Source organism: Portunus trituberculatus, chromosome 18, assembly GCF_017591435.1.
Source record: "Portunus trituberculatus isolate SZX2019 chromosome 18, ASM1759143v1, whole genome shotgun sequence".
In the NCBI taxonomy this organism is placed as follows: domain Eukaryota; kingdom Metazoa; phylum Arthropoda; class Malacostraca; order Decapoda; family Portunidae; genus Portunus; species Portunus trituberculatus.
The window spans coordinates 13,688,266-13,698,048 of record NC_059272.1 but is presented as its reverse complement, the minus strand read 5'-3'; the positions used below and the strand labels follow the sequence as shown (position 1 = coordinate 13,698,048).

Here is a 9,783-nt window from a genome sequence, read left to right as displayed (position 1 = left end):
ATAAAACAAACCAAAAATATAGATAAAATAATAAAACAACGACAAAGACTGTAAATAATCAAAAGTAAGAAAAACAAAATGAAATAAACATTCCGTAGTCTCTAATGCCAGGCCGAGAGCGAGGCGGTCAGCTGTGTCTGTGTGTGAAGTAGTCTTGATTCAGTTCAGTCGTCATTTTGCAGCGTTACTGTGTGGTGGCAGCGTCCCTTACTGCTCTCAGGGTAAGTGGCGCCCTTTGCCGTGCTGTGGGTGGCGTGGGCGGCGTGTAGGGGTGTGGGTGGCAGAGAAATAGGCGGTTGTCTTGGGAGCCAGGCAAATATTATCCTTCCTGGTTTATCACTTGTCCATTGCTGCCAAGTGCGTGTTCGTGTGCTCACCAGCGCCCAGGTTAATAATACACTATCCTGAATATTGTGGGAGCGGGGTGTGTGTTTGTACGTACGTGTTTGCTTATGGTCGTGTGTGTGTGTGTGTGTGAATAATACACTATCCTAACATAAGTAATCTTGTTTGTGTGTGTGTGTGTGTGTGTGTCAGAACAACACACACACACTATCTTCTCTCTCTCTCTCTCTCTCTCTCTCTCTATATATATATATATACATATATATATATATATATATATATATATATATATATATATATATATATATAGAGTGTGACACAAGTTTTTGTGTTATGTTTCCTGCTCTTTTTCCAGGATTGGTTGTCCTTGTGGTATTTTTTAGTAATCCACCCCACTTCTCCTCTTCCTCTTCCTCTTTTCCAGGATAAGTTTGTGTAGTGTTGTGATGTGGTTAATCAGTGCCATGTCTCTGTAGTTCTAACAGTTACATTGTTCTTGTGCCTTGTATAAATACAGAGCTGACCGCGTTCCTCTAATTTTGGGTAGTGAGTTAACTTCCCTGCATTCCTCTGGCCGTGGTTGGTGCATTCCTGGAATAGTGTTCCTCAAATTTCCAAACTTTTAATGCGTCTCACAAAAGTAGTGCATTCCTCAAAAAATTATTAAAAAGTCAAATAAAACTAGTGTGTCCCTCAAAAATAGAAGTGTGCACATCAAAAAAAATATTCTGCAGGTCAAAAATAAAAGAAAATACTAGGTAATATTACATCAGAGTGTTATACATTAATATATATATATATATATATATATATATATATATATATATATATATATATATATATATATATATATATTTCAGTCAAGTAGACAAGTAGACACAAAACAAAAGGTTTGTTAGTCATAGCTGCTGACCAGTGAGAGAGCTTTAGCCTAAACATAAACAACTAAAGGTTTGGTCGCCTTTGCTGCTGACCAATGGGAGATTTTCCCGCCTCAACACAAGCCTCACAATGTTGCTGCGTACTGAACGTTGTCTTTCTTGTTAACATAAAAAAAGTAACCTAACCTAACTCAATTTTATCCTAATGTAACCTAATCTAACTTGACCTTACCTAGCTTAACCTAATTAAACAACCTAACCTAACCTAACAACCCAACCCAATCCAATCCAGCTCAACCTAACCAACCCTAGCCTAACCTAATTGAACTAGATCTAACCCAACTTAACCTAATTCACCCTGACCTATCCTAATGTAATACAGCCTAACCTTACCTAACCTAACTTAAAAAGATGCTCTCAGGACAAGTGGCAAGTGATAGTGTGTGTGTAGAGAGAGTTACTGGTGTTTTCAAGGGTGTTAATATTTTCAATGATGGTTTAAAAAGTGTTATATATACTGTGTGTAGATTGATATAGTCTTGTATTTCTACTTTCCCATAAGTTGACTTCTTTCAAGAATGAACTTTCAAGATACTTACCCTTCACTTCTTAATGATCCTTATGACTTTTCTTAAGGCACTGCTGTCCTGCTGCCTATATATATATATATATATATATATATATATATATATATATATATATATATATATATATATATATATATATATATATATATATATATATATATATATATATATATATATATATATATATATATATATATATATATATATATATATATATATATATATATATATATATATATATATATATATATATATATATATATATATATATATATATATATATATATATATATATATATATATATATATATATATATATATATATATATATATATATATATATATATATATATATATATATATATATATATATATATATATATATATATATATATATATATATATATATATATATATATATATATATATATATATATATATATATATATATATATATATTTTTTTTTTTTTTTTTTTTTTTTTCCGTAGGAGGGGCAATTGGCCAATGGCAACAAAAAATGGAAAAGAAAAGAAGACTCACTGGATTGCCAGTTCCCTTAACATGTGGATTGTTTAGATATTTTGCTCTTTGATGTTGCTAGCCAGTGTTCTAAAAAAAAAAAAAAAATAGAAGTGTTATATAGCATGTATTGATGTCCTGATGCCCCACAGAACGTTGCCATGTCTGGAACACTTCAGCATCAACATGTGGAAGTTTGGAGCCGTGAAGCCAGTGTTGGTGGTGGTGGTGGTGCAGAGCCTGCAGGATGAAATTAACTTGTTTGAGTGGCAGCCCAGCGCTCAAAGTCTCCACCTCACCAATGCACTAATAAAGGTTGGCTCATCATCACCTAACCTAACATAAGTTAACCAAACCAAACCTCACCATTGCACAAATATAGGTTGGCTCATCACCACATCAAAAGTGATTGAAGCTTTCCACTCAATTTGTTCTGCCATTTGATTAATTTTACAGTATTATCATCACGTTTTACTTCATATATATATATATATATATATATATATATATATATATATATATATATATATATATATATATATATATATATATATATATATATAGGTAACCCCCGCTTAACGAAGGTTCACACAACAAAATTTTGCTAAAATAAAGGTTTCATTTTACTACCATCTGCTCGTTTAACAAACACCAAACTCGCTTTAACGAAGTTTTATCCAGGTAATTTTTTCCAAGTTTGAAAGCCCCTCCATATCACGCAAGCCAACAGGCTTTTGAATACACCAGCGCCTCTCGTGGACAACACGCACACCACTCACTCCCCCTGTTCAAAACAATAACAGCGTCAGCAGCAGCTCATCTTCCCTTGCTCAACTTACCACCAAAACGCCCTGCAATGTCGCCTAGCGTTGCTAAAACCAGGAAGTCTCTTAGTCTCGAAGTGAAGCTGGATATTATTCACAGACATGAGAGAGGCCATAAAAACTAATAGCATAGCTCGTCACCATCTTGACTCCATCTACAGTCTCTACTATTTTCAAGTCAGCAGGCTCTATTTAGAAGGCTGGTGAAACCGTATCTTCCTTGAAAGCTAAAAGAACCACCTGAACTCGTGACTCTGCAATGGATAAAATGGAAAGCCTTGTGGAAATGTGGTACATAAGTTTTGTATGTGATACAATGATTTTGTATCACATACAAAATACCATACCGTATTTTTTGGTATTCCATGTAAGATTTCACTTTATGCATTACAAAACAATTCTTTCTTCGGGGTAAGGTTCGTAAAAAGCTAACAGAAATGTTGTTTTGTGAACATAAATGCATTATATAAGACAGTAACACCACCTGGAGAGGTGGGATTCCCAGCAACCTCAGAGCAACCTGATAGCAACGTTGTCACCATCCCTCCACGCGTTCATGGATGCCATTTCGCTGCAAGAGGTTGCTCTGATGTTGTTAAAGAATCTTTGATCCAGCTCCAGGAGCACTAGAGACGGGCGGGGTGCCAGCCAATCAGAGCGAAACTACCGCGTTCGGTCCCTCACCCGGCAAATTCAAACCCAGAAAATTCGATAAAACGGATGTGGTTGTACGTTATGCAGATTTTGGTCTAACTTACATAGTACGGTAAACCGAAATTAAACGAACGTTCGTTAAGCGGAGTATTATATATATATATATATATATATATATATATATATATATATATATATATATATATATATATACACATATATACATATATACACACACACACACACTTAACCCTCGGCTATCGCGCCAATTGGGGCGAAATAGCGCTATAGCGGAAACGCGATAGCGAATTGAACAACTAATGGTGAAAATTGTTATTGGTACCGCAACCACAAATTTTACTCCTAATATCCCTCATTTTTACTTCTTTTTGAATTAGTGTATAATCCATTGGTACCAATTAAAACATGTCAAGGTTATAACATAAAAAAAATTTACATCAGCTCATTGTATTTACTAGAGATGTACCTATGCATCGGTATCGGAATCGGCGGTATCGGCCCATTTTTTGGGTATCGGTATCGGCTTATTTTATGCCGATACTTACGATACCTAAAAGGAATTTACTACTTAGTGATATATTCGATGTAAGATATTGATTACTGAGTAATTTACCTTTGCAAATGGCTTCAAAAAGCTTCTAGAATTGCTCCTATTTCACAAACGTTCTCAGAAGGACTTACAGCATCCCCCAAAACAAAGCCTCCCATCTGATAACGATCGCCGTCCACAAACTCATCCTGGTGTCCAGTGCAGTAATCACTATAAGTAGTAGTATCGGTATCAGTATCGGAATCGGCCAAAATTCTGGTATCGGTTTTGGCCAATGAGCGCTCAGATACCTCATGACGTCATGGCTGTCATGGCTGGGCGCGCGATAGCAGGCATCTGAGGTCGCGATAATGAAATTTTAGCAGCTTTTCATGGGTGCGTGATAGCAATAAAACGCGATAGCTGAAGTCGTGATAGCCGAGGGTTGACTGTATATATATATATATATATATATATATATATATATATATATATATATATATATATATATATATATATATACATACACAACTGATTTCCCTAGTGCGGGTAATATGTACCGTAGACGTGCTGCGTTAGGGAAGCATCAGATAATAATGGTTTCCTATGAAGAAAATTCCAACTGGTACCAGAGCCTCCAATATTTGAAGTTCCTCCACCAAAAAACTTACCTTGCGGTACTCAGAGAGAATAGCTAGACATACTACTAGTTAAGGATTTATACCAACATGATACTACTGTATAGTAACATCAATTTTAATGAAACACTCTGTAACTTTCTGCAACACTTTAATTGTACAACATATTAAAAAAAAAAATGTAAACACACACAGACACACACACACTGACACTTATCACTCAGAGTCTGAATCGTCTAGATTATCATCACTTTGAAAGTCTTCCAAACTCACGGACGCCACATCATCATCCTTAATCACTGCAATGATGTCATCGATTTCTTTTTCTTCAACTGGGCTGGGGGTAGGGGCACTACAGGCGTCCCGGGCGTTGAAGTAGCTGGTGATCAGTTGCTGCTGTCCTTTGTTTAAATACTGATTATAAACATAAACATAAAAGCGAGGGTAGGGTGAGGAATAACGAACGTGGGTGGTGGTGGGAGTGTGCGTGGGTGTGGCGTGCACATCAGTGCTGCGCGTTAGGGAAGCAGAAACGCGTTAAGGGCTAAAATGGCTTTTTTATATTATGCCGTGTTAGGGAAACCCGCGTTAGGGATGTATATATATGTATATATATATTTGGGACAACACCTCCACCACATCTTTTTCTTCTTCTTTTCCCTGTAGCGCTCATGGTCTCCACCTCACCAACGCACTAATACAGGTTGGCTCATCACCACCTAACCTAACCTAACCTCATCCTCACCTTACCTCACCTCCACTTGAGATAAGTTTGGTGTGTGTCCCTGTTTAGTGTTATTGTTGAGTGAAGTGTAGGTGTCTTCATGTTTATAATACTACCACTAGGTTGCCTTCTACACTTACCTTGCTGAAGAAAATACATTGATTGCTACCATGGGGAAGGTGGAGGTACTCTCTCTCTCTCTCTCTCTCTCTCTCTCTCTCTCTCTCTCTCTCTCTCTCTCTCTCTCTGATATTAATCCAGTTTTATTTATTTCAGATTGTGTTAAGATATGGAGAAATACAGACCAAGGCAAGAGGAGGAGGAGGAAGAGAGAGGTAGCAGAAGTTAAGAAGAGGAAGGGATGGAATGAAGAGAAAAAAAAAGAAAAGGTAAAATAAGAATAAATATTGTCATTATAAAGTTTTCTATTTAAATCTCTGTCTGTCTGTCTGTCAGTGCATATGTCTGTCTGTCTATGTATGAGTAGTAAGTGTGCTAAATGACCACATTCCAGTAAGGGTCAGTACTGACAATGATGAGAAACAAAGAGTGGAGAAATGACACATTTCTGCTGCCAGGGTTGCTGTTGGAGGACTAACAAAATGTGATGACATGTGCCCAGCTTTCCAAGGGCTAGGTTAGGTTAGGTTAGGTTAGCAAGTATTCATGTCAGTAAACATTATTTATCAGAGTTGGCATTCTTGTTTTCCTCATGTCAATCAGGTTTCTATTTTTTTTTTTTTTTTTTTTTCTTTCTTTCTTCCATGTAAGAGATGACTGGCCAAGGGAAACAAAGATATCAAGAAAAAAAGCCCAATCAGTTGCCAGTTTCCTTATAGAGGCAATAGAATTAGTGAAAGGTTGGGGGCAAATGTGTTGAAATCTCCCTCTTGAATGAAGTCAAGACATAGTAAAGTGGAAATACAGACACAGGCAGGCAGGGAGTTCCACAGTTTACCAGAGAATTATCTTCCTTCTGATATTACTAATACTCCTTCTCTACACACTTTGAAGTCTCCGCTTGCTACATGTATTTTAACCCCTTCATTAGAATGACACGTCTCCATATTCATTCTGGTTACTATCTGATGATTTTTTACAGCTTCACAAACTCATGTGGGGATCAAAATAGTGAAGACTGTGGCCATTAATCTTGTGACCCCTGCTAATGTCAATAAAATGGTCTAATAGTACACAAACCTCAGGTAAAAATGTGTCCCAGTACTGAAGCCCTGGGTTAAAATAGTGAAAACTGTGGCCATTAATCTTTTGCCCTCCATAGACCCATGCTAATGTCAAGAAAATGGTCCAATGCTACACAATTCTCATGGTAAGAATGTCCCAATACTGAAGGGGTTAAAATAGTGAGGACTGTGGCCATTAATCTTGTAATCTCCGTACACGCTTGCTAATGTCTATACAATAAAATGGTCTAATGGTACACAAATCTCAAGATTAAAGTGTGCCCCAGTACTGAAAGGGTTAAAATAGTAAAGATTGTGGCCATTAATCTTGTGACCTCCATACACCCATCCTAATGTCAATAAAATGGTCTAATGGTACACAAAACTCAAGGTAAAAATGCGTCCCAGTACTGAAGGTATTAGATACAAACTGGTTAAGTACAGTTCAGTTAGGTTTGGCTCTGTTTGGTACAGTTCAGTTCAGTTAGGATTAGGTTAGATTCAGTTAGATTAAGTTCGGTTTGATTTGGTTCAGTTAGTTTAGGTTAGGTCCAGTTCAGTTTGGTTCAGTTCAGTTCACTTCAGTTCGGTTAGGTTAGGTTAGATTCGGTTCAGTTCAGTTCAGTTCAGTTCAGTTCATCTTTACCACCATTGTTCATTCACCATTATCTCACCATTTTACATTCACTTTGTAATTTCCACCCACAAATATAGTACATTCATCACCATCCATCACCATCACCATCGCCATCACCACTACCATCACTATCGCCATCACCACAATATTGACAGGACTGCAGGATTCATGGCAGGGTGCAGAAGAGTGTGTGTTCATATATGCAGCATCACAGTATCACAGCATTACAGCATCACATCATCACCTCAGGCAGAGCAGCATTACAGCATTGCAGCATCACAGCATTTTTCTGCATCGAAGCATTAAAGCCTCACACCATTACAGCATCATTATCTCGGGCAGAACAGCAGCATGTGTCTGTGTGTGTATGTATTACAGGGCCCGAGCTAAGCTCTCTGTGTCCTGTCTTCTTGTCCACTCCTGTCATATCTCTCTTTCATCTGATTGACACACACCGTGTCAACGACATCACTGCTCAGTTTATTCCACTTATCAATACTACGATGCGGGAAACTGTATTTTCTCACGTCATTTAGACAGATGTCTTTTATTAATTTTTTCCATTTCCCCGGAGATGACTACTTGTGGTCACCTTTATCAACTCTCTGTCCAATATGTCAATCTTGTTCACCAATTTATACATAGTTATCGTGTCTCCTCTTGTTCTTCTCTCTTCTAATGTGGTCAGCCCCAGTTTCCTCAGTCTTTCCTCATAGTCTAACTCCCTGAGTCCTGGTACCATCCTTGTTGCCAGCCTCTGTACCCTTTCCACCTTCTTCACATTTTTCTTCATATGCGGTGACCAGACACAAGCTGCATATTCTAACTGGGGTCTTATTAAGGTACATAATATCTTCTTCATCATTCCTTCATCTAGGTAGTGGAATGCAAGGCCAATATTTTGAAGCATGTTATATGTTTTCCAAAATATCTTGTTAATGTGTTTCTCCGGTGACAAAGTGTTTTGCAGTTACTCCTAAGTCTTTCTCCTCATTGGTCTCTTTAATTTTCTCATCACCCAGCCTGTAATCCCAGTTTGGTCTGTATCTACTTCTTCCCATTTTCATAACATGGCTCTTGTTTATATTAAATTCCATCTGCCACTCTTTACTCCACTCATATATTTTATCAAGATCTTCCTGTAACTTGTTACAATCTTCCACATTCTTTACTCTCCTCATAATTTTAGTATCGTCCGCAAACATGTTCATGTAACTGTCAATTCCTACTGGCATATCATTAACATAAATCAAAAACATGATGGGACCAAGCACTGACCCTTGTGGAACTCCACTGGTTACCTTCTTCCACTCGGACTTCCTTCCTCTCACCACTGTTCTCATTTCTCTTCCCACTAAGTAATTTTCCCTCCATTTTGCTAGTTTATCATTTACTCCTCCAATCTTCTTTAGTTTCCACATCAGTCTATTGTGTGGTACTTTATCAAAGGCCTTTCTCAAGTCCAGGTAGATAGCATCCACCCATCCCTCTCTATGTTGTAGTATGTCCTGACATACTGACTCACTGTCCTGTAGTATGTCGTGACCAAAGCGCGGACAGTGAAAGGAGGTGAATGCAAGCTGACCTGACCTGAGGACCTCGGTGATTGGCTGACCCGACCCAGCGCCGTGACGTCAAATGGAAGGTTTAAACTGATTGGGTCTGGCACCATAAAGTGAGGAAGGTGAGGTGACAATGGAATGTGGGTGTGTATGGAATGTCCGCGCTGCGTGAGATGGTGCAATCAAAATTGAGGCTTAATATATAGAAGATGAAATACATGATGAAGAAAATATTACAATAGATGATATACAAGAAGACACAATATATGATACACTTGTACTGTGTGTGTTCAATAGTAAACAGTCTTCTTAATCCACATCCTCCATACCATTAACCATTTTATAAACATGTATCAAATCTCTTTTTCTTCTATCTTCCAATGTAGTAATGTCCAATTTCCTCACTCTTTCTCCATAGGTTAAAGTACTTAAATTTGGAACCATCTTTGTAATTGCTCTCTGCACTCTTTCCAACTTCATAATATTTTTCTTTTTATGAGGAGACCACACGACCCCAACATATTCCGATTTCGGTCATATCACAGAAATATTTCTGTTTATATATTTTTCTGGAGTCAAGTCATGTATAACAGTCACTCCCAAATCTATTTCTTCTTTCGATATCTCTAATTTGACACCATTCATATTATAGTTGTATCGTATTCTCTTTTCTCTCT

The 9,783-nt window shown here is 37.3% G+C and overlaps 1 long non-coding RNA gene across 1 annotated transcript; it reads left to right on the top strand.

The window, feature by feature from the left end:
- Window positions 1-103: 103 nt before the first annotated feature.
- On the top strand, window positions 104-9,299 carry LOC123505770. Its single transcript, XR_006675250.1, has 4 exons — window positions 104-221; window positions 2,486-2,648; window positions 6,000-6,112; window positions 9,080-9,299. It is a non-coding gene; the product is annotated as an uncharacterized LOC123505770 (long non-coding RNA).
- The last annotated feature ends 484 nt before the right edge of the window (window positions 9,300-9,783 follow it).